Source organism: Chiloscyllium plagiosum, unplaced genomic scaffold (genome assembly GCF_037043375.1).
Source record: "Chiloscyllium plagiosum isolate Xiang-an unplaced genomic scaffold, Cpla_swu_hap1 HiC_scaffold_2, whole genome shotgun sequence".
NCBI lineage: Eukaryota > Metazoa > Chordata > Chondrichthyes > Orectolobiformes > Hemiscylliidae > Chiloscyllium > Chiloscyllium plagiosum.
The window spans coordinates 134,126,790-134,153,115 of NW_028270140.1; the positions used below are offsets into that span (position 1 = coordinate 134,126,790).

The window sequence follows — 26,326 nt, forward strand, 5'->3', positions numbered from 1 at the left end:
AAACTAAAGGTCATACATTTAGGGTGAGAGGGGAAAAATATAAAAGAGACCTAAGGGGCAACTTTTTCCACGCAGAGGGTGGTCTGTGTATGGAATGAGCTGCCAGAGGATGTGGTGGAGGCTGGTATAATTGCAGCATTTAAGAGCATTTGGATGGATATATGAATAGGAAGGGTTTGGAGGGATATGGGCCGGGTGCTGACAGGTGGGACTAGATTGGGTTGGGATATCTGGTCGGCATGGACGAGTTGGACCGAAGGGTCTGTTTCCATGCTGTGTACATCTCTATGACTCTAAGTCAAGTGATTGTGAGTTCAAGCATTATTCGAGAGATACAACCTTGACTAACACTTCAGTGCAGCACTGAAAGACAGTAATACTGCTTGAGATGCCATCCTTCCAGTGAAACATTAAACTGAGGCCCATCTGTCCTCTCAGGAGGAAATACAAGGTTTCATGGCAAAGACCAAGAAACCTTTTCCAACATGCATCCTTCAAGCAACATGATTAAACCCGATTGTTGGATTTCATTGCTGTTAGTGGACATTGCAATGAAATTGACTGCTGCAGTTTCTGCACAATAACTTCATTTCAAGAATGCTTCATTGGCGGTGTCATGCTTTATAAAAATGTGATTCTTTATTTTATTTTTTCATTGCTGTCGTCTTTTTCCATTGCACTAACTACCTCCTTCACTTAATATAAATCTCCATTGAGTTCAATCTCTCTTCAGAGCCATACAGACAGTCATCCGAGTCCACTTCCTGATGTTTTCTCACTGTGAACTCTGGTTGCAGTCAGGAGTTGTCTGTTTGTTCAGAAATAATTTTGTGCTACAGATGAAGACAATTGGTCTCCTGTCAGAACTGGAACTCGGAGGGGTTTTTTGAAATCACAAAGGCTTTAGTCACAGTAAATAAAGACAAAGAGTTTCCAGTGATGGATGGATCAGTAAACAGAGGACACAGATTTAAGATAACTGGAAAAAGAAACAGAGGTTATATTTTCTCATGTAGACAGTTATTATCAGGTGGAGTGGACTCTCAGAAAGGGTGGAGGAAACAGATTCAATAACAAACATTGCAAAAGTAATACGAAAGAAAAGAATGAGTAAGTGGGACAAATTGAATAGCACTTTAGAGGAGCTAGTAACAGACGCAATGGCCTGTTTGGTCCCTCTCTATGCAGTATCATTGTATGACTCCACTTGCAGCATTCAGCATACAGATACAGTTCCTTACACCAAAGCAGCAGTATCAGCTACAGATTTCAGTTGAGACCAATGATAAAAAGATCAAGAAGCAGAGCAACGAGTGAATTCTTGAATAGATCTCTTGGGACACGAAATCAGTTTGTGCGTCATAAACGCAATGAGTTTGCTGCCCCAAGTGATTAGTAGGGTTAACTTGCATACGGTGCTTACAAATCGCTATCCCCCTGCAGCTCAGTTACTTATTTCATAAAGCTTCCAAGACATTAAGATGGAAAGGGGTTTGCATATTTTTTGCATCTCAGACTTAGAATGTTCTTTCTTTTTCAAAGTTTGCTCTAACATCAAGAAGGAGTGCTTGAACCCAGTGGCAACTTGAATCACTGCAAGTCCATGTGATTCCAGACCATATCAATGTGGTCAAATGTTAACTGCTCTTAAAGGAGTTATGAATGGGCAACAAATACTGGCCAATGATGCCCACAAAATCCCATGAGTTAAGAAAAGACAACATCATACACAGGTTAACAATTCACTGTTTGTGGCACTTTGTCCTGTACAGAATGATAAGTATGTTTGGCAATGTAAAAACAGTGACTTCTGCATTTTGGAAATGATAAAGGTGCCATACAAATGCAGGTTTCTTATGATATTTTATGTGCCAGTTATTTAAGGTTGCCATATTCTTCATTCAGTATAAGAAACCTGCATCTCAAAAACTCCATAAGAATATGCTGAACATTTCCAGGTAACTATCAATTCAAATAGTTTATAAACAATATTCAACAAGAACTATTGAGATATCAAAGAAACTCCATTCATTTCTTTGACACTAATAGATATGCTCATCACAGAAAAATACCCTCTGTACATAGTCAACAGAGCAGTAATTATACAACGAAAGTAGAAGAAGAAAGCTTCCTGATTGTGTCCATGAGGAATGATCCACTTGCTGCGTCCAAGTCCATGCTCACCTGCTTCTTACAGCCAGATATTTCAATTCATCCCTTTGTACAATTCCACCAAAAGGCTTGTAATATCTTTGTTATTTCATTTTTAGATGTAAATGAATGGAGTATGTTACATGCAACTAATCTAATGATTGCTGCTTAATAGGATCCCAAATATTGCTGGAAAAATACACTTGTCTTGCGCTCATCAGGACATTACACAAGAATTTAAATTCAAGATAAAAACCAGCATTCGTATTGCAAGGAGGATTGGTGATTAGTTGACAAGTAGATTCTAGTTGGTAGAGATGTTGCCATGGAGAAAGCACCCATTAATGCTGATTGACAGTTAACTGCCAGGCTATGAAACTTTAAACCAGGCAAGTTGACTCTGATTGGTCAGGGCATTGCTCTCAGAAACAAACTAACAAGTGGCACTATTTTATTAAATTGAAACTGCTGCAGTGTGTTTACATGTTCTTTTTGTCTGCAACAAACAGGACCCTATGTATCACTGCCTGTCGCTTCCAATACATGCAAGTGTGGTATACTGCCAACCCAAATGACAATCCGAAATAGGTTTTCACCATACTTTCCCCCACATTCTGAACAAAGTCTGGCTGGCAACTGTCAATCAATTCCCCTCATAATCAATCATAACATTCTATTCGCTTTCCTCTTTGTTGTATCTCCAGGTAAGCTTTTTGCAATTCATCCACAAAGACAAGCAGAACCCCCAGCATTCCACAATCTCTCACCATTTCAAAATATGTTTATTTTTGATTTTTCCTGCAAAAAGAGATAATTTCACATCTTCCCACATTATACTCCATTTGCCTTTTGTCTTTATTCATTCACTGGATGTATTTTTTTTGTAGCCTTCTTGTGTACTCTTCACAACTTACGTCACTATCTTTGTGTCGTCAACAAATTTGGTAATCATGCCTTCATCTAAATTACTTTTGTAATTTATTGACAATTTAAAATACAACAATGATCCCTGTGGCACACCACTAAATACATAATGTGAACCTGAGAAAGACCCATTGCTGCTCACTGTCTACTTCCTGTCAACCAACCACTTTTCTATGCATGCCAATATGATATCACTTATACTATGATCTTGCTCCTTCCTGTATCTCCAACTTTCCTCTAACCCAACATCCTGGCACTCCATAAATTTTGATGTATTCCCAACTCTCTCTCACACTGGTCACACTGGTCACTGGTGGTCACAACTGCAGCAGCCTAGGCGCAAAGCTCTTGATTTCCAATCCTAAACCAGACCTCACCACGTTTCTCTCCTTGCATTAAGATGATTTTTAAAGATTTCCCATTTCTTTGAACTGTTGCACTATTCTAACTGCTTCTCATATGGTGCAGAGTCAAATTTTGTTCGTTGGTCACTTCAATGAAGTACCTTTTGGATATTTTACTACTTTAAAGGCACTATACAGATGCACATTGTTGGTGTAAATGAAGTAAATCTGATACATAACTCTCTGTTGAAATTATAAACTATAGTGGGTAGTTGTAAACACTCTTGTGCCACAGGAAGAAAATAAGGTTCTTTCCTGGTACCCCATTCAAAGCATCTTTCAATCTGGCTAACTTGCGTCAACTGCTTTTGGTTTTACCCAACAGATTGGCACGCCCAAAAAATTGTTGCCAGTTCAATTTAACAGCACTTAGTTATGCTTCTTGTCAAATTGTGTCACTTGGGAGTGCTCATGTCTCTGACTCAGAACATTATACATTCAACCTCTTCTTCAAAATTAGTGGAAAAATGAACTTGACGCTCCAGCGCAGTTGCCAAGTGATTGTCCCAATGTTGACAGTAATAACGTACTTTGAAGGACCTTCTAAACTGGGGGTCTCTCTACTTGTGCTGAGGACTATGTGAAAACTCACAGCAAAACAGCTGACACAGCGGGAAGAACAAAAGATTTAATATTCTTCCCCTGCTGAAAAGCACCGATGAATAGGTCGTTGGTATTATTGCTGCTTGCAGGTAGCTGTTTGTGTTATGAATCTATAATTTCACAATTCATATGTCTCAGTATGATAATTTTAGGTTTTCGGAATTGAATTTTCAAAGTAAGTGGAAACAAACAGGTTTCGACAAACTGGTAAACAAAGCCTACAGCAATTACAATTCAAAGGTAAGTCCATATTTACTGAAAGCGTTATAATGAACAATGTTGAAAGAACAAGGACTTCTTAACTTTTTTTAGTGGAGCCAAGATTTCTACATTTGTTTTCATTACGGGTGAAGTTATTTGTCGGTCTCATATTCAAGAAAGGTTTGAAAGCAAATGATAAACAAAGGGCGATCTTAATGCATCTGTATACTTTTCAGGTCAAAAGATGGATTTAAAGTGGAATTTAATTTTTTGGTATCTCTACCTGGAACATCTTAGGTGTGCCACAATGCCATAGTAATACATGGCAAGGAAGCAGTCTTTTAGCTTGGGATTAGCTGTGTGTTTTTTCTCAGAGAAAGTTGTTCAGATCAGAAGGTTGTGAGAAGCTAGTGGTGTACCCACAGGAAGCCATAGCAAGGAGAGGGAATTAGGGACAGGGGTTTTCCTGATTGAGAGTGATCGGGAATGAGAGTTACTGTGTGTGGGGCTCAAGCTTGGGAATGAAAAGTCCAAAACCATAAGAAATTAAAATTAATGTCAAATTTGCCTGGTAATGCTAGAAGAACAGTTGAATTCTCACAGATTTGAAAATCTAAGTGCCAGACATGAAAGTTGAAAAGTTAATTCATAGGAGCAATTACCATCTTGGTTTGCTCTGAGGAAAAATACAGGGCCCTTCAAAATCTTGGAAATAATAGGGGAACTCTGGAACGTATAGGGAATTGTAAAACAGACTAGGGAAATGGGTCTATTAAGAATATTGTGTTTAAATAACAAACATGTATGATAGATAGCATTGAATTAGCCTTACTTGTCTTGTTTAATTTTAGTGCAGAATTTTTAAAATCTGGAGTTCAGTGTCACTTTCACACAGAGAGACTGGTGAAATAACAATATGGGGTCTTTATTCCTCTGCTGGAGGAAGAGGGCCTCATCTTCCACCGAGGAACCATCCAACCACAAGGGATGAACTCTGATTTCTCCAGTTTCCTCATTTCCCCTCCCCCCATCTTGTCTCAGTCCCAACCCTCGAACTCAGCACCACCTTCCTAACCTGCATTCTTCTTCCTGACCTCTCCGCCCCCACCCCCACTCCGGCCTATCACCCTCACCTTGTCACCCTCACCTTGACCTCCTTCCACCTATCGCATTTCCAACGCCCCTCCCCCAAGTCCCTCCTCCCTACCTTATATCTTAGCCTGCTTGGCACACTTTCTTCATTCCTGAAGAAGGGCTCATGCCCAAAACGTCGATTCTCCTGCTCCTTGGATGCTGCCTGACCTGCTGCGCTTTTCCAGCAACACATGTTCAGCTCTGACTCCAACATCTGCAGTCCTCACTTTCTCCTCTTTATTTCAAGAAAAAGCAATTAGCTGGGAGATCTTATTTTTGTATTCACATATGGAATACTGATTTGCTGGCTGGTCCAGAATTTATTATGTATTAATATTGGCATTACTCCTCAATATGCAACAATGTTTTGCATGCTTGGCATCACATTAACTACACTCGTCTGATTTACGAGGTCAGATATTTCTGAAATAAAGTGTAAACGTACATGTTAGTATTAATGCACAAATCAATGAGCATCTGGCAGTAGAAAGAAGCTCAATTAGCACACATTCTTGTCTCTCATTGCAAACGTGGCCTCTCATATGTAATTTTGACATGACTTTCATGAAATTGCAGTGTTTGTCCATGGATTGCTCATTAAATTCTACCACAGAAAGCTAAGCCGCAAAGTTAACACAGCACAGTCATGGTTAATGACTTCTTGATGAAGAGCTTATGCCCGAAACGTCGATTCTCCTGCTCCTCGGATGCTGCCTGACCTGCTGTGCTTTTCCAGCAACACACTCTCGACATTGTTAATGATGGCCAATCAACCATTCTTGTACAGATAACAATTGTCGGTGCGATGAGATTTTAAAGATGTAAAATTTTAAATTACACATTGTTTTTATAATTTTCCTTTCAGCCTTTCTTTATTCTTTCTCTCTCTGTTAATAAAATAATTCTCCCCTTCCTTGCATCTCTCTTTCAGAACCTGACTTGATGTTGAATTTGTCTCTTCAACATCAGCTTGCTTCTCAGTCTGTTCTTATTTATTTCTGAACCCTGAGATCTCAAGAGCTATACTGCTTATGATATAATTAACCAATATTCCAGATTTCTTGTTGCCTCTCTTATATTCCAACAACATTGCCGGAATTTTTTTAAAAAATATGAACACTAATTGGGTCCCACTCCAGCAAAAAAATCCCAAAGAGCTGCAGATGCTAGGAACAAAAACCAGAAACAGAAATTATTGGGAAAACTCAGCAGGTCTGGCATCATCTGTGGAGAGAAAACAGTGTTAACATTTTGAGTCCAGTGGCCCTTCTTCACAACCAGCAAACTGGTCCTTTTGCACACCACAGAAGGCCGGTGTATGGTAAACACGATAACGGTTCAGAAAGAGTTAATGTTTGGAGACTGTTCCTCCTAATCTGATAATATCATAGACAGATTCAAAGAGATCTACAATACAGAAAAGTCCCTTTGGCCTAAGTGACCACACCAGTCAAAAACAGCCACCTTTTCCCAACCCATTTTCCAGCCTGTGGCCGATTGCCTTATATGTTTCGGCATCACAAGTGCCCCACATCAAAATATTTCTTAAATATTGGGAGGGTTCCTGCATCTATCACCCATGCAGACCATTTATTCCAGATTCCCACCACCTAATGGATGAAATAGTCTTCCCTGATTTCTCCTACAAACCTACTTCCCCGACCTTAAATCTATGCCTCCCAGTCATTGATCTTTCCATCAACGGGAAATGTTTCTTCCTGTCTATCCTATCTGTGACCTTCATAATTTTAAACATCTCAATCATGTCCCCTCTCAATCTCCTCTACTCTGAGGAAGACATCTCCAATCTGTCCAATTTCTTTTCATGATGAGAACTCTCCAAACCAGGCAACATCCTGGTAAATCTCCTCTGCACTTTCTCCAGTGCAGTCACATGCCTTCTAAAATGTGGGATCCAGAACTGAATACATTAGTCTACCTGTGGCTTAACCAACATTTCATATAATAGGAGCATAACCTTCCCGTTCTTGAACTCTATGCCACCACAAATAGAGGCAAGCGACCCATGTGCTTTCTTTACCACTATCTAACTATTCTGGCAGACAAAATGACAATGTTGACGAGGACAATTCTGAGATACAGGTTATTAGACTAGACAGGATTGAAGTTTATCAGGAGGAGGTGTTAGCAATTCTGGAAAGTGTGAAAATAGATAAATCCCCTGGTCCGGATGGGATTTATCCTAGGGTTCTCTGGGAAGCTAGGGAGGAGATTGCAGAGCCTTAAGCTTTGATCTTTATGTCATCATTGTCTACAGGAATAGTGCCAGAAGATTGGAAGTTAGCAAATGTTGTCCCCTTGTTCAAGTAGGGGAGTAGAGACAACCCTGGTAATAATAGACCAGTGAGCCTTACTTGTGTTGTGGGCAAAGTTTTGGAAAGGATTATAAGAGATAGGATTTATAATCATCTGGAAAGGAATACTTTGATTAGGGATCGCAGCATGGTTTTGTGAAGCATGGTTGTGCCTCACAAACCTTATTGAGTTATTTGAGAAGGTAACCAAAGAGATGGATGAGGGTAAAGCAGTTGATGTAGTTTATATGGATTCCAGTAAAGCATTTGTTAAAGGTTCCTCACAGTAGCTTATTGTAGAAAATACTGATGCATGGGATTGAGCATGATTTAGTGATTTGGATCTGAAATTGTCCAGCTGAAAGAAGACAGAGGACGGTGGTTGATGGGAAATGTTCATCCTGAAGTTCAGTTACTAGTGGTGTAGCACAAGGATCTATTTTGGGGCCACTGCTGTTTGTCATTTTTATAAATGACCTGAATAATAGCACAGAAGGATGAGTCAGTAAATTTGCGGATGATACTAAAGTCAGTGGAGTTGTGGACAGTGCAGAGGATATTGCAGGTTACAGAGGGATATAGATAAGCTGCAGAGCTGGGCTGAGAGTTTAATGCTGAAAAGTGTGGAGAGTTTAATGCTGAAAAGTGTGAAGTGATTCATTTTGGAAGGAGTAACAGGAGTACAGAGCAGTGTGGATTCGCAGAGAGGTCTCAGTGTCCATATCCATAGCTATCTGAAAGTTGGCATCCAGGTTGACAGGGTTGTTAGGACAGTGTTAGCTTTTATTGGTAGAGGGATTGAGTTTTGGAGCCATGAGGTAATGTTGCAGCTGTACAAAACTCTGGTGTGGACGTACTTGGAGTATTGTGCACAGTTCTGATCGCCACTTTATAGGAATGATGTGAAAGCTTTGGAAATGGTGCAGAGGAAACTTCCCAGGATGTTGTCTGGTGTGAAGGGAAGGTCTTATGAGGGACTTGAGGCTGTATTTGTTAGAGAGACAAAAGGTTAAGAGGTGACTTAATAGAGGCATACAAAATGATCAGAGGATTAGATAGGGTCGAGAGCCTTTTTCCTCAGATGGTGATGGCTACCATGAGGGGACATAGCTTTAAATTGAGGGGCACAATATATAGGACAGATGTCAGAGGTAGGTTCTTTACTCAGAATACCAAGGGCATGGAACACTCTGACTGCAACGCGCCATCAAAAAGGACATTTAAATGGTCATTGGATAAACACTTGCTCTGGCAGCTCGTTCTATACACACACCATCCTCTGCTCGTTAGGTCCCTTTTAAATAATTGCCCTCTCACCTTAAACCTCTTCCATCTAGTTTTGGACTCCCCGACCCCAGGGAAAAGACCTTGTTTACTTATCCTATCCATACTCATCATGATTTTATAAACTTCTACAAGGTCACTCCTCAGCCTCCGATGTTCCAGGGAAAATAGCCCCAGTGCATTCAGAATCTCCCTATCGCTCAAACCTTCCAAAAATTGGCAATATCCTTGAAAATATAAATTGTGGATCCAATTTGTCAAATTATCTTGGGTTCTGAACTGTCACTCTCCCAAGTGGAGCCTTATCAAAAGCCTTCTGGAAGTCCAAGTCGACTGCATCAAAAACATTGCCCTCATCTCCATATGTGGCCACCTCTTCAAAAAATGTTGGTCAGACATGAACTCCCCTTATCAGAATCATGCTGACTATTCTTGATTAATCTCTCCCTCTCCAAATGTAGGTTAATTCTGTCCCTCAGAATGGTTTCCCCACCACCAAGGTTAGACTGACCAGCCTGTAGTTTCCTGGTTATCCCTGGCCCCTTCTTCAATAACAGTACTGCATTGCCTGTCCTCCAGTCCTCTGGCATCTCTCCTGTGGCCAGAGTGGAATTTAAAAGTTTTGTAAGTGGCAGAATGGTGCGGGGATAAGGCAGAACATCTTCACACCTCATGGAGAGTAGATCTTCAGCCCCAGGGCGCCTCATAATCTTAATAACAGTGTCTGATCAACTGATGTAAAATTGTTTTTAACCAGACTGTTCAAACACTTTGTGATACACTGTCAGAGCAGGTGAGACTTGAACCTAGACAGAGAGAGACACAAGCACGTAGCTAATATCCAATTACCATACTGCAACAATTATATCTTGTTCAATCATGTGTCATGATGTTGAGATTCAATAGTGGAAATGAATTGGGCCCTTAGATCCTGCCAAAGGAGAGGAGAGAGAATAAGTGCAGCATCTTTTTTGTTTCAAATACCACAATGGGATTTTTTTTTACTGTTGCAAGTGTTGGCACAATTTGTAAAAAGAAAGGAATTGGCAAAGCTGGTTTATTTGTTTATGATTATCTTTGTGCCACTCATGTAGTCAACACTGGGTTGGAACTTAGCCGTGATCTTCACGCTGCCTGGAACTTTGGAGGAGAAAATACGAGACACAGCTGCATGCCAGCAGTCATGGGCAGAACAGTTTAAGTAACAAGAAAAATAAATAAATGGGAAACATTTTGAGAATGGTACAATGTAACATTAACCCAGCAAGGCATAATACAATGGTTGCAGACAAGCTTGGTGATGAATTGTCTGAGATACATTTTCACAGCACCCTGCTTGCACTGGTTCTTCCCACTTATCCTGAAACTTATTCACAGTTCTCCCCACTGTCTCGGAGCGTATGATATAGTGAAAGTCACCTCGAACGTCTTACTACACATCCTACAATAAAACAGAATTCAGATTCCTGTGCCTTCCTTACTTTTCACTCCTTTTACGAGAAAAGTAGGGCCTTGTTTTGCACACACCCAAACACATCTCAAACACTCATGATTTGTTTAGTTTAGGTTGAAAAAGAATCTAAGGCTAGAGTTTGCTTTACAAATGGAATTCCTGATGGAATACTGATGAGTAACTTTACTGGATATGTAACCAGAAATTAGATCACTCACACAAAGTTGATTTAAGTTAGAGACAAAAACAAAAAAAAAATCAACAAGTCATGACTCATATACAATCATCTGTTAATCCTATTGTAGAAGTTGGCATAAAATCATAAAATCCCTACAGTGAACATAATGCCCATTTGGCCCATCGATTCTGCACTGATCGTCCAAAAAGCATTCCACCCTTCAACTTGTCCCCATTAACCCATAGTTACCATGGCTACTGTAATGATTGTAATGAGATCAACTCAGTAGATATCATACAATATGTGTTCCCTTGATTGAAGCTGTTAACCTGGTCCAATCAGGGAGCCCTGGTTGACAGATATAAAGAGGAAGGTAAGGGGCATGGGGTGGACCGAGAACCAGAAGGTGGGTAGGGGCGGGCTGCCTTAGAGTGGTCGGAAGGTGGGAGGGATGGGGGCTTGCTGGGTCTGTATTGTCTGCATTTTGTATGTAACAGTATTGTCTAATGTACAAATGTCATTGTCACTGTCTTGCCATAAGTGGAACTGGGATTTGAGGTTTGTCCTCATCTCCCTGTAAAATGGTTGAATGGTAGGGTTTGGGACCTAGCTTTGCTGCTCCTCTCCCTTGTAACATTGCTGTCTCTTATGTACAGCTGTAAATGTTTTTTGTAAACTGTTTGTTTGTAATTTGTTTAATAAAATATATATAACCAGGAAAAAAAAATAAAGAGGAAGGTAAAAATAAGCATTACCGCAGTTAGGCGGTAGTGTGGGGATTTAAAAAAAATAAAATAAAGAGGAGGGTTCCCCCTCCAACTCTATTTTGATTTAGTCCCTACCCTCCCCTTCACTGTTTTTGATCACACAGCACTGCCCTTTGATGTGAAGGGCAGTGTTTGTCACTGGCCACCCGGGTGTTTTCCTATCTTCCTGGTGGTGGAATTTGAATAAAGATTTGTGCACTTTGTGTCTTTCACTGTGTCTCACACCTGCACACACACACACCATGGGTGCTGGGGAAAAAATAAGCACTACCGCACTTAGGTGGTAGTGTGGGGGTTAAATAAAAAAAATAAAATAAAAAAAAATAAAAAAAAATAAAAAATAAAAAAAAAATAAAAGAGGACATCAGAGGTGGGCGCCGCAGGGAGTGGAGTGCATCATTTCTCCCTCCAACTCTATTTTGATTTAGTCCCTACCCTCCCCTTCACTGTTTTGATCACACAGCACTGTCCTTTGATGTGAAGGGCAGTGTTTGTCACTGGCCACCCGGGTGTTTTCCTATCTTCCTGGTGGTGGAACTTGAATAAAAAGAAGATAAAGAGGAAGGTAAAAATAAGCATTACCGCAGTTAGGCGGTAGTGTGGGGGTTTAAAAAAAATAAAATAAAGAGGAGGGTTCCCCCTCCAACTCTATTTTGATTTAATCCCAGCCCTCCCCTTCACTGTTTGACCACACAGCACTGCCCTCTGATGTGAAGGGCAGTGTTTGTCACTGGGCACCCGGGTGTTTTCCTATCTTCCTGGTGTTGGAAATTGAATAAAGATTCGTGCACTTTGTGTCTTTCAGTGTGTCTCACACCTGCGCACACACACACCATGGGTTCTGGGGAGAAAAAAAAATATAATAAGCACTACCGCACTTAGGAAAAAAAAGAAAGAAAAAAAAAGAAAAAAAAAGAAACATCTGTGGCTCACTGTTTTGATCACAAAAAAAAGATAAAGAGGAGGGTAAAAACAAGCATTACCACAGTTAGGCGGTAGTGTGGGGTTTTTAAAAAAATAAAATAAAGAGGAGGGTTCCCTCTCCAACTCTATTTTGATTTAATCCCAGCCCTCCCCTTCACTGTTTGACCACACAGCATTGCCCTTTTGTGAAGGGCACTGCTTATCACTGGCCACTCGGGGTTTTTTTCCTATCTTTCTGATGATGGAAATTGAATAAAGATTCATATACCTTGTGTCTCTCACTGTCTCACACCTGCACACACACACTATGGGTGCTGGGGAAAAAATAATAATAATAAGCACTACCGCAGTTAGGCGGTAGTGTGGGGGAAAAAAAGAAAAAAGAAAAAAAAGAAAAAAAAGAAAAAAGAGGGGGTTCCCCCTCCAACTCTATTTTGATTTAATCCCTGCCCTCCCCTTCACTGTTTGATCACACAGCATTGCCCTTTTGTGAAGGGCACTGCTTGTCACTGGCTCCTCGTGTGTTTTCCTATCTTCCTGGTGATGGAAATTGAATAAAGATTCATGCACTTTGTGTCTCTCACTGTGTCTCACACCTGCACACACACACCATGGGTGCTGGGGAAAAAATAAGCACTACCGCTATAAAATCCCTACAGTGAACATAATGCCCATTTGGCCCATCGAGTCTGCACTGATCGTCCAAAAAGCATTCCACCCTTCAACTTGTACGGTTAGGCGGTAGTGTGGGGGTAAATACAAAAAGAAAAAAAAATAAAGAGGAGGGTAAACTGGCCATAAACAGGTCCAGGCAGCGGGCTGTGGTGGGGGTCATTAGGGCCGACTGCCTGCCCCTCTTCGCGGTTACGTTCGGGCCCGAGTAACCTTGGAGAAGGAGCACGCGGTGTCCACCAACACCCTGGAGTTGTTCAGGGAGAGGTGGGTGCCACAGGGAGTCGAGTGCATTATTTTCCCCTCCAATTCTATTTTGATTTAATCCCTGCCCTCCCTTTCACTGTTTGATCACACAGCATTGCCCTTTGATGTGAAGGGCACTGCTTGACACTGGCCACTTGAGTGTTTCCTTTCTTCCTGGTGGTGGAAATTTGAATAAAGATTCGTGCACCTTGTGTCTCTCACTGTGTCTCACACAAAAAAAAGAAAAAAATATAAACAGGAGATTAAAAAGAAAGAGGAGGGTAAGGGCATTGCTTGTCACTGGCCACTCGGGTGTTTCCTTTCTTCCTGGTGATGGAAATTGAATAAAGATTCGTACACCTTGTGTCTCTCACACCTGCACACACACACCATGGGTGCTGGGGAAAAATAAGCAGTTAGGCAGTAGTGTGGGGGAAAGGAAAGAAAAAAAAAAACACAGGAGCATCAGAGGTTCTGTTTACTCTGAGAAAAAAAAGAAAAAAATACAGAGGAGGGTTACCGCAGTTGGGCGGTAGTGTGGGGGTAAAAACAAAAAAAAAGGAAAAAATAAATAAATAAATAGGAGTGTGAAAGGTTCTGCTTACTCTGGGAGCTGGATCAGTGTCAAGGACTCTTAAAAAAAATAAAGAGGAGGGTTAGAGGTTCTATTCACTCAGCACTGGCTCTGAAGAAGCCGGACCAGTGTCAAGTATAACACATGTAAATAAAGGGTGACTTGGTGATAGGATATTGGCCTCTGTGGAGTTATTTCAGCTACTCCAATTTAGCATGGCCAATCCATCTAACCAACACATCTTTTGGCAATGGAAGGAAACTGGAACACCCTGTAGAAACCCACACAGACCTGCTGAGAACATGCAAACTTCAGACAGACAGTCACTCAAGGCTTGAATCAAACCTGAGTTAGGCAGCAGTTCTAACCACTGAGCCACTGAAAATGGTGGATATGGCAAGCATTTAAGAAAATGGGAATAAAATAGATATGGAAGAGAATAGAAGACCAGAAAGTTTAATATGGAAGGACCACTGACAATTCTGGTCATATTAATTGTCGAGGTCTAACCAGGGTGGACACTGGAAAACTCATCATTAACCATCCTTAGGTTTTTCCATCATGGACTTCCTTGACGTGGAGGTTGCAGGATGCCCATCTACCACTCCATTAGCTGACAGAATACCCACCCAGCCTCCAGACTCAACACAAGGGAAGCCATAGAATACCATGCAGTTGTTTGATGTATGGAATGTTGGGAGTCTGTGGAGGTGTGTGGTGGAGGTGTAGTTAGCTCAAAAAAAACAAATAAAAGTATGGTCCTGGAGACCCCAAATGAGAACAGGAAGTGCTGGAGAAACTCAGCAGGTCTGGCAGCATTTGTGGAGAGAGAAACATAGTTCATGGACTGAATCTTATTAGAAATCAGGTAAATCTCAGTTCCATTGGGTTTCACGGAGGGTTTCTCTCGATGAGGATAAGTGAATTTCCTCACATGATCACACCAAATATGCCTCATTAACAAAGTTCCGATGGTCCGATGCTGGTGGTACTCTCAGAGTCATAGAGTACAGCATGGAAGCAGATCCTTCGGTCCAACCCATCCATGCTGACCAGATATCCCAACCCAATCTAGTCCCATCTGCCAGCACCCGGCCCATATCCTTCCAAATCCTTCCTATTCATATACCCATCCAAATGCCTCTTAAATGTTGCAATTGTACTAGCCTCCACCACTTCCTCTGGCAGCTCATTCCATATACGTACCACCCTCTGTGTGAAAAAGTTGCCTCATAGGTCTCTTTTATATCTTTCCCCTCTCACCCTAAACCTATGCCCTCTAGTTCTGGGCTCCCCAAACCCAGGGAAAAGACTTTGCCTATTTACCCTATCCATGCCCTTCATAATTTTGTAAACCTCTATAAGGTCACCCCTCAGCCTCTGACACTCCAGGGAAAACAGCCCCAGCCTGTTCAGCCTCTCCCTATAGCTCAAATCCTCCAAATCTGGCAACATCCTTGTTAATCCTAAAGTGCTCCCTACTGAAACTTCAATCACCTGGTCGGGCTCATTCCACAACCGGCCAAGTGGTTGAAGTTTCAGTAGGGGAGTACTTTGGGAATAGTCATCTCAATTCCGTAAATTTTAGACTACTCATGGACAAAGATGAGAGTGGTCCGAAAAGAAGAGTGCTAAATTGGGGCAAGGCCAACTGTAGCAACATTTGGCAGGAGCTGGGAAATATGGATTGGGAGCAGCTGTTTGAAGGTAAATCCATTTTCGATATGTGGGAGCCTTTTAAAGAGAGGTTAATTAGAGTGTAGGACAGACATGTCCTTGTGAAAATGAGGAATAGAAATGGCAAGATTAGGGAACCATGGATGACAGCTGAAGTTGTGCAACATGAACTAGTTACACCAGGTTTCTGTTCTGTTTTTGATTGGAATTCAGGAAGTCTTCAGGAGATTTCAAGACCAGTGTCGACAGCACCGTGTCTTGAATTACATAATCCCTTTCATGTGGAAAAGGTTCTTGCTGCCCAATACAGTCTGTTCTGACCCTCCAAAATGCATCCCACCCAGACCCAGCTCCCTTACCTGATCCCGGCAACACTGCATTTCCCAAAGCTAATCCACCTCACTTGCACAGCCCTGGATAATGTGGGACAATTTAGCATGGCTAATCCACTTATGCTGCATATCTTTGGACTGTGAGAGGAACTGGAGTGCCCAGAGGAAACCCATACGGACATGCAGCCCCGAGGAAGTTCTGAGAAAGGGTCACTGGACCTGAAACATTGATTTCTCTTCACAGGTGCTGCCAGACCTGCTGAGCTTTTCCAGCAATTTCTGTTTTGTTTCATTTAAAACCATGACTTTTTAAAAAAAAATGTCTGGTTTGATTTTTACCCTTGATAAGTTTCTTCGCTTTTTATTGCTATTTAGGTCTGTTTTCTTGCATTACTTCTTAAGATCCAATTAAGTTTTTCACAACTTTCCTCCTTCCAGCTGTTATTTTGTTTGCAGTAACTGAGAATTCCTATTGAGGATTCCAATGTGCTACCAGAAGTTTTGAGAATGATGAACAATTCTTCAGGGGATAAAGATAAGGCAGGCATGACATATGCATTTGTACTTATCACAGGATCCACATCTACTGCTTGAATATACCCTTGTGACACATCGGAGATTTGTTGTAAAGGTAATCAGGGCACAACTTAGCTCACAGGAATGGGGTCTCAGCACTGTATAAAAAATACTGCTACACAGATTTTTGTAAAAACAGTATGACAGTGCAATGTTTCATTTACTAGACTCAGACATAAGGGCCTAATAATCAGCGGATTATGAGGTCAAATGTGGCAGCTTGAGAACTTAAATACCATTTTATTTCAGAAGAAATGCAAGTGAGCATGAAGCTCTCAGATTGCTGTGGAAATCACAATCCATTCCTTCATAAATGCAACACCAGTCCCACATCTACCATTCAATTGTATTGATACAGATTGACAATTAATACTGTTTTTCTTTCTTTATTTGTTCACAGAAGGTGAGCTTCACTGGTTGAGCCCATATCTCTTGCCCATCCCGCATTGCCCTTGTGATGTTAATGTTGAGCTGTCTTCTTGTACTGCTGCAGCCCACATAAGTCTTGTTACAGCCACACTGCTGTTATGGAGGGAGTTGCAATGCCACCCAAACTGCAAGATTTATTTTGAGAAAGTTGGCTGAGATCAGACTCATCACGTCAGTAACGGTAGTTTAGATTACATTAGGAAATACCTCCACTGGATTGTGGAAAGAAAGAATCAGATCAACAAAACACAATGTGTTTCTTTGGAGTCAGGGTTCCCTTGGTGCAGAACATCACATTTTGAATCTGTGTGCAGTACAGACTATAGACGCTGATTACCCCCACTTGGATAGGCAAGATGATTCTGCTCAATCTTCTGGACCTGCCTGCAGGCACCTCTTCCCTGATCTTTTGAACTGCCAAAATAACATGGCTGTCTCCGCCTGTGCTTTTTTCACATGTCCATGATTGATTCCACATTCTCTATTGTAGGTTATTGTTTCTGAGGCCCATCCAGATTAGTTATCATTGTGATACAATAGGAAGTTGATAGTGGCCTTTCACCTTCATCTGACACAAATTAAGTTTCAATCTTCTCCTTTAGCCAGTAACATAGCAACAATCTGGCAACTCCATTGTCTCGTGGTGTTGGCCTCTCCTTTACTAACGAGATGTGTGAATCCCACAGATGCCTGTGCAACATCCGTACCTCTGCTCATAATAATTAACTATTTTCCACAAACATGATACTATCAGCTGTCTACATTCCAAATCACATGACCTGCAACAGCCATCCGAATGCTTTGTTTGTGTCCCATTGTTTAAAAGAATTATTTGAAATTTCATTGCATAACAAATCTGTCGTGGGTATGACAATACCCAACGCAAAATAGTCTGCTTAATTTAGTTATAAACTTTATTATTCCCCATAATGTGGGAAAAGAATGACAATATGTTTCACTGAGCTCTCTCTCTGCACAACGGACTTTAAAAATGTATGTTCTCTTCATGCCAATGCCATGGAGTTAAGTAGCATAGGCCCTCTGCTGGTGGCAAGCTAAAGACTCATTAGCTGGACTCAATCAATTGGAGATAAGTCTAAATTTTTCTCCAGGGTCAAGTGTATTGAATACCTGCAATTACTGGCAATTAACAAGCTGTCCAACCAGTCATCAAATATACCATTTAACAGAATAACATACACAAGCCTGCGTTTAATCAACATAAGCATATTGAATTCACCTCGGGTGCAACATCAGTAATCAGTCAGGTAATGCCTGTTCTGATCTTGATTTCACACTGAATCTATATTAGCTAGCTGGCTACATGAGTTTGTCATTAATTACATCAGACCCAATAAAATAATACCATTCAAAATTACTTTGTGGTCACAATAATTTGGGAAATATCTTTTAAGCTTAGCATCCCTGCTTCTCCTAAGTTTGTGTGCATGCTGCTTCTGTCATCAAATCCCAAACAAATTTCGATTTTATTTTCATTATTACAGTTAGTTTTTCAAACTTGCTGTGTGCAAATTAGTTGCCATGATACTTTAAATAAAACAGTGACAGCATGCCTTTAATAATTTTGTTTTCTGCAAAATGCTTTGGATTGTCCAAGGATTGCAAAATGTGCCACGTAAATGCAATGCTTCATTTATCTCATGACCCAATCGATAAAAGTACGCTGCAGCTAAGGCAGCATCTGTGGAGAGAGGAACAGGATTAACATTTTAGTCTGCAAACAGGAAGTGATGGAGAAGCTCAGCAGGTCTGGCAGCAACCGTGAAGAGAGAAAGACAGAAGGAGTTCACATTTCAATACAGTGATTGAGAAAAATGGACAAGGAAAGGTCTTTGTGATATAATAAAGTGGGGAGAAGCAAGTCAAAACTTAAGTGAAGGATAAGAGAAGGAGAGAAGCCAAGGGAAATTAGAGATCACATACATCGGATTAAAAGATGAACTGAGTGGTAATATTTGTACATCAGTGAGATAGATCAAAATGAGATGTTAATAGCAGAATATAGGTCAATTGTGTTGACAAGAAAATGAGGGAAACCAGACAGTGAAGGGGAATGGGGGACAGAGGGAACAAAATGAAGAACCAGAGTTAACAAGCTGAAATTGTTGAGCACAACATAGAGTCCAAGAATCTGTAAAGTTGCTAAATGGAAAATGAGGTACTATTTCTCCAGGGTGTGTCAGGCTTCACGGGAACACTGCAGCAGGCCTAAGATAGAAATGTAAGCATGAGAGCAAGATGGTATATTAAAATGGAAAGCAACCAGAAAATCGGGTTCATACTTATGAATGAAACAGGGGTGTAACACAAAGCAGTTATCCCAGTTTGCACTTCCCCACATGGAGGAGACAACTTTGTGGTCACAATATGCAGCAAATGAAATTTGACAAAGTACAGGTAAATCATTGCTCTACCTGGAAGAGGAATTTGAGGCTTGAACAGTAAGGACAAAGGAGGTAAAAGGAAAAGTGTTATCTCTCTTGTGTCTGTATGGGAAGGTGTCATGGGAGGGGATGAAGTGTTTCAGGTGATCGAGGAGAAGAAGAGGTGCCAGTGATGGGGTTAGAGGTGGCAAGAATGATCCTTTGAACTAAATTGAATGTTGCCTTTCTATGATTTTGAACTGAATGATCTTTCATCAGAGCTGGAAACGACTGTAGAGATTTAACAGTTTATAAGGAAGTACAAAGCTGTGCAAAAGCCAGGGTGGAGAGTCCGTGTCAAGGGTAATGGAATACATTCTGGAAACTGGAGTTGAGGTCATAGTCAGATCAGCTTGATCTGATTGAATGGCAGAGCAAGGTTGAATGGCAGGGTGACCCACTTCAACTTCATTTCTTGTGTACTCAGAATTATAGAACTGCTGCAGTGCAGAAGACGACCATTTGGTCCATCATACCTGCACTGGTTCTATTACATACTGCCAATCGTCTGCCCTTTCCTCATATCACTGTCTACCATTTCTATCCAAACAATCAATCAATTCCCTCCGGAATCCATCAATTGAACCTGTGTCCACCACATTTCCAGGCGTATCCTAACTACTCACTGTGTGAAAAAAACATTTTCTCACATCACCCTTAAATCTATGCCTTCTGACTCTTCTTTATGAGTGAGAACAGCTTCTTCCTTTCTACTCTCTCCAGCCCACTCATTATTTGTAAACTTCTTCAAGTCTCCTCTCAGCCTTCTTATCTCCAAGGAGACCAGTTCCAATTCTTCAAACTATCCTCATCAGTGAAATTTCTCATTTCCGGAACATTCTTGTAAATCATTAATGCAATCTCTCCAATTCATTCACATCTTTCCTATTATGTGGGACCCACAACCATACGTTACACTGCAGCTGAGGTCTAACAAGTTCAACATCACCTCCTTGCTCTTGTGCTCCCTATGCCCCTATTAATAAAATCAAGAACACCACATGCTTTATTGACTGCTTTCTCCACCTAACCTGTCACCTTCCATGATCTGTGCACATAGGTAGCTATGTCCCTCTACTCTTGCACTCTTTAGAATTGTACTCCCTATTTTATATTGTCTTGCAGTTGTGAGAAGATTTGTAGCTCAGGTTGAGGTTCTGGATGTAGGTTTGTTCGATGAGCTGGAAGGTTCATTTCCAGACGTTTTGTCACCCTACGAGAAATCATCTTCAATGGGCCTCCAGGCGAAGCACTGCTGATAATTCCTGCTTTCTATTTATATGTTTGGGTTTCTTTGGGTTGATAATGTCATTTCTGGTGGTGATGTCATTTCCTGTTCTTTTTTTCCAGGAGTGGGAGATGGTGTCTAACTTAATGTCTTGCAGTATTCTTCCAAATAAAGTGCAGCAGCAAAAGGACTGTGATGTCACTTTGGTAATATCATTGAGCACTCAACAGAATATAGGAAGTTCACACCAGAAAGGAAAAGTAAAGTTAGAGGAGCATGAGATGAAAACTCGTACCGAACATAAAAGCAATCCAAAAGTCTTCTATAAGTACATCAAAAGAGGAGAATGGGCCAATTAAAGACCAAAAACGGGACATATGCATGGAAGCAGATGGCAAGGCTGAGGTAGTAAATGAATAACTTGCACCTGTCATTACTAAGGAAGAGGATTCTGCCAAAGTCATAATTAAAGCTGTGATATTGGATGAGCTGAACATGAGCTAAACAGGTGACAGATAATAAGAAGGCTGGCTGTCTTTCTTGTTGATAATTTGCCAGGACCAGATTGGATGTATCTGAAGAAAGTGAGGTAGAAATGGCAGAGACACTGGCCATATCTTTCACCAAATTGGTACCCAACTTTTAGGTATGTCTCATGCTGTTCCTGGAAGGTATCTTGATATTTCATATTGGACCTTGGTTTAATGGTAAAGGTAGAATAAAAGATGTGCTGGACCATAAGGCTGGATATTTTTGAGCCAACCCATTCAGAGATGCTATGACATATCTTTGGAGCAGGTGGGACTCAAGCCTGGGCTTTCTGGCTCAAATATGGGGACACTATCCCTGCACCACACGAGCCCTGGGTTATAGGTTACATATTATGTTTGAATTCAGTTCAGCTGCTGATGGTTTAGTTTTGAACTGCTAAGTCTACTCTTGCCTATTCCTTGGACAAATATGGATGAATTAGAGAAGGCCAGCATGGATTTGCTAAAAGCAGACCAATCTCTACGTGACATGACAGTACAGAGTGTTGATGAGGGCAGTCTGGTTTATGTGGTATACATGAACCTACCACTTAAGGACGAAAGAGGGAGGAGTGCAGCTCGGCCATTCAGCTCCCGAACCCTCCCCCCAAGCCTGCCCTGCTATTCATCATGATTGTAGTTGATCTGCCCCAGGCGTTAACTCATCTTTCTTGTCAAAGTCATACAGATGTACAGCACGGAAACAGACCCTTCAGTCCAACGCGTCCATGCCGACTAGATATCCTGACATAATCTATTCCCATTTGGCCCATATCCTTCTAAACCCTTCCTATTCATAAACCCATCCAGATGCCTTTTAATTGCTGTAATTGTAGCCTCCACCACTTTCTTTGGCACCATACATGCACCACCCTCTGTGTGAAAAAATTCCCCTTGGGTCCCTTTTAAATTTTTCCCCTCCCACCCTATATCTATGTTCTCTAGTTCTGGGCTCCCCCCACCCCAGGGGAAAAAAAAAACTTTGTCAAGTTACCCTATCCATGCCCCTCATGATTTTTTAAACCTGTGTATGGTCATCCCTCAACGTCTGACTCTCCAGGAAAAATAGCCCTGGCCTATTCAGTCTCTCTCTGGAGCTCAAACCCTCCAACCCTCTAACAACTGATCATAGCCAATAACTCCTTGATATGTAAAACAAAATCAGTCTACCTTAGTTTTTAAATACCTTCAGGAATATATCCACTGAGATAGAGGATTCCAGACTTTCTAAACACCACAACTAATGAAAATAAAGGATTTTAAAAAGGTGGTGAGAAAGTAAATAAAACTGCTTGAGAGCATGAGAAACTTTATTTTCAAAGTCCTCTTTGAAAACAAAACGGTAGGGAAAAGATTTGACAAAAGTGTACAAAATTGTACACAGCAGATAGAGAGAAACTGCTCCCCTTGGTGGAAGGGGAGTGTGCCGGATCTGTCCAATTTAAGTCAGAAGTCAAACAATACCTAATTATTGTCCAACAGGTTTATTTAATGTCACAAGGTTTCAGCTGACTTCTGACTTTATCCATCCCAGTCCAAAGCTGGCATCTCCACATCATGCCCAATTTAAAATACATGGCAAAAGGAGAAATGGCAACAGGAGGGGGAAAAATGCGAGTGATTCAAATTTTATCAGGGGGAGATTTGGAGGCAGATTTAATTCCAGATTTTAACAGAGAATTTGGAAGACAAACAAATGAGGAGGAAAAGAAATACAGAGCTAAGAGAAAGAAAAGGATTTATGACGATGTTCACAGAGCTGAACGGCCTTCCCGTAAACAATAACAATTCTATAATCCTTTGATGTTTCAGAGCAGCATTAAACATGGTGGCTCAATGGTCAGCACTGCCTCAAAGCACCAGGGACTCAGGTTTGATTCCAGCCTCGGGCGATTGTGTGGTGTTTGCACATTTTCTCCCCGTGTCTGCAGGGGTTTCCTCCGGGTGCTCTCGTTTCCTCCCACGATCCAACGATGTGCAGGTTAGGTGAATTGGCCATGCTAAATTGCCCTTAGTGTTCAAGGATGTGTAGGCGAGGTGTATTAGTCAGGGAAAATGTAGAGTAATAGAGATGGTGAATGGGTCTGGGTGGGATACTCTTCAGAGGGTTGGTGTGGACTTATTGGGCCAAATGAACTGTTTCCACACTGTAGGGATTCAATGATTCTCTGAATAGTACAAAAACAAAGTACTGTGAATGATGGAAATCTGAAGCATAAAAAGAAAAATGTTGGAAATACTCAGCACACCTGACAGCTTACATGGAGAGAGAAACAGAGTTAATGTTTTGGTCTGAGATGTATTATCCGAACTGGAAAAGTTAGGAATGTAATAGACTTCGAATGTGTGAAATGAGCACAAAAAAATGGTGCGGAAAGTGAAGATGTGGAAACACTATTGTTTCTTTGGGAGTGAGGTGAAGGGGAGAAAGTGAGGTGAATGAAATGGAACAACCTCTGTAGAGGACAGTTTTAACTGTGATGATAGAGAATACACAGTTGATGGGAACTAAGACATATTTGCAGCACTAATTTGGAAGGTTGCATTTTCAGAAGAGACTTAGCAGAGACAGCAAACCCAGGAAAACAGAATGGAGGAAGTTTGGACAAGGTAGCTGTGGACATCAATAAGTTCCTTGACTGTAAAGCACATGAGACTTTGTTCCCACAGTTTATTACTTGCTGGTGACATCTACAATACATACGGCAGGAGATTTGCTCCCAAAACTGTTGTTTGCTTTTAATTTTCACTGACCTAGGTGTGAGTAGGATTTGTACAATTAAATCAGAGCCACTGTGTGATTTTTTTTTTCATCGAAACATTTTAAAACCTATAACCTATAACCAAATCCTGGTCTCAAAAAAAGTGATTTGCATCACCTTTGAAAAAGCTGAGTTTACCAGTATTTTGTATTTTCTGCTTAAAAGGTTCCAACATGCCATAAAAAAAGTCATAGAATCAAATCTGTACAATCCTTTGTGTCTGCGCCAGTAATCTGATAAGTTATTCAGCACATTCCAAACCCTCAATACTTCATAGGTAGTCCTACATTTATTTTAGATTTGTGAAATTCAATTCCATTTGAAACTTACTGCTCAAACTGCTTTGACCATCCTTTTCGAGATTATAGCAATTTAGCCAGTGAAAACAATCTCATTGTACTCTCTTGTCCCTACCCTTACCTTTTTTGCCAATTATTTTAAATCTGTGTACTCTGATAATGACCCTCCTGCCTGTGGAAACAATTTGCCTTTATCTACTCTTATCTGCAACTTCTCATTTCATCATTGTGTTGCCTTTGAAACACTTGTTGATAGATGTGGCTGTAGTGTACATTTTGCAAATAATTTTGAGAGGTCCACGATTCTGAAATCAAATCGTACATGTGAGATTTGATTCTGATCATAATTTCACAATAACATAGCTGCACTCCAAGCCTTTTCATGTAATATTTGCTATTTTACTATTCCTTGGGAGTCTTCACATTTTGCTGTGCTTTCCTCAATTATATATTTTTTAAATATATATATTTGTAATACAGTTTGCTGCTGAAAAGTAATACAATGAACACAATTGAAGGGATTCTCTACATTGGTACCATAGTTTGATCATTGCTTATCTTGTACACTTATTGCCAGTTGCTAGGATCTTCTGCATAAATCTGTGACTGCAACTTTATTCCTTTGTAAATCACACTCCTGTACTCATATTGTTTTCGCAGAGCAATTACATTTCTGATTTGTCTTAACAACACTTGAGACATAGAAACAAATGCATGTCTTTACCTTAAACATTACATTTTAAATTAACAAATCCAAAAGCTTTTAACAGCGCCAGAACCAATACAATATCATCATCGAGCAATACACCTGAAATGTGAATCTCATTGCGTTCCAAGCTAATAAATGATTGGAGTTTTTGATTAAAGGTCACTGACCTGGAAAATCAACTTTTTCCACAGCTGCTATCTGATCTTGCTGAGTTTTCCAGAATTAGTCTTTTTTTTTGTAGCCTTTTTATATTTTAAGCATACCAAGAAAATGTCACTAAACCTCTCTCAACAGTTTGAAGACAAGTTTCATTATTCAATGTAACTTGATGGCAGCAACAAATACTATTCAGTTACTGACAAAAAAAATGGAACAGCAAAACAAGTATATACTGACCTTCAATGAGTCTGTCCTTAGTCTGAAAGTCACACTGCATTAAACAAAATGTCACCTTTGGCCTCTAACTTCACTTAGCTTACATTAATGTTTAATACTGACCACTACCTCAGCGGAGAACCATTAATGATGCAACATTGAATAGCAACAAGTTATAAAGGAATGAACTCGAGGCTACATAGCAACCTCTAGTGAGTAGTAAGACCATTACCCTTGGTACACATACACTATACATATAACAATACTTCAACATTATAAGGCATAATTGCCTTTTGGGAATGGAGTTACTCTTAGGTCAGGATACAACGCTGTACAGATTTAAAAATCAGCTTACAGAGAAAGGGAGCTTGTTTTACACTTAAATATCGATCTATAGTATAGATTAAGATTTTTGTATCAAATTTGAAATGAGCATTCAACTTCTGACTGTTACTGTGATATACATGTTTTTATATATACATATACAACAATAGATATTATATGTTATTTGAAGATGGACTATGAGCAATTACCAGAGACCAAATTCTTCTGTCTCCAAAATTCAACTAGACGAACAATGGTTAAATATATGGTGCAGAAAGCAATACCTGTAAAGTATTCAGAGGCTTGTTTGCTAGGCTGAAAGATATTCAGGAGTTCAGATAGAAATGTTGTTCAAGACAGCAGCAAAGGCAGAAAAGCCTTTTGATGATGAAGGTTACAGAGGTCCATGTGCAAAGAGGTTAGCTCTTGAGAAAATCACCCCTTGGCAGCACAGTCTGCATGAATCTCCCCTGCCATGCTCTTTGTCACTTCTTCTAGACCGTACAACTTTTACAACCAATATTGGCTGTGCTGCTGGAAGGAAGGATTGAACCTGACAGCTCTTCACTCTTAACAACAGTGAGAATCCGGCAAGCCAGTCACTTGTATCTGTCCAGGTTCCTGAATGTTCCTCTAGAGGAAAACTGCAGCACTGATAGTGTCTGGATGGATGAGAAAGAAATAACAGCCTACTGAATCGGTGTCATATAAATACATTCTGTCACCAGTGATTTAGAGCTAGTGAGTATGTTAATGGTCTTCTACTGGTTTTCATCTTCACTCATCTGATGCTAATATGTCAAGGGAATAA

At 40.6% G+C, this 26,326-nt stretch overlaps 1 protein-coding gene across 17 annotated transcripts in view; it reads right to left on the minus strand.

Moving 5' to 3' along the window:
• LOC122557375 (teneurin-3) overlaps positions 1–26,326 on the minus strand; it is a 2,678,940-nt gene that overhangs the window by 2,474,216 nt on the left and 178,398 nt on the right. For 7 of the 17 annotated variants that reach the window (XM_043705190.2, XM_043705182.2, XM_043705173.2 and 4 more), the window contains exon 1: positions 25,800–26,157. The exons of 1 other annotated variant lie outside the window; for it this stretch is intronic. The gene's annotated coding sequence lies outside the window, so the exon portion shown is untranslated. Of the gene's footprint in view, positions 1–25,799; positions 26,159–26,326 lie in introns of those variants that run through there. 9 more of the 17 variants (XM_043705074.2, XM_043705164.2, XM_043705115.2 and 6 more) reach the window with 2 other exon arrangements.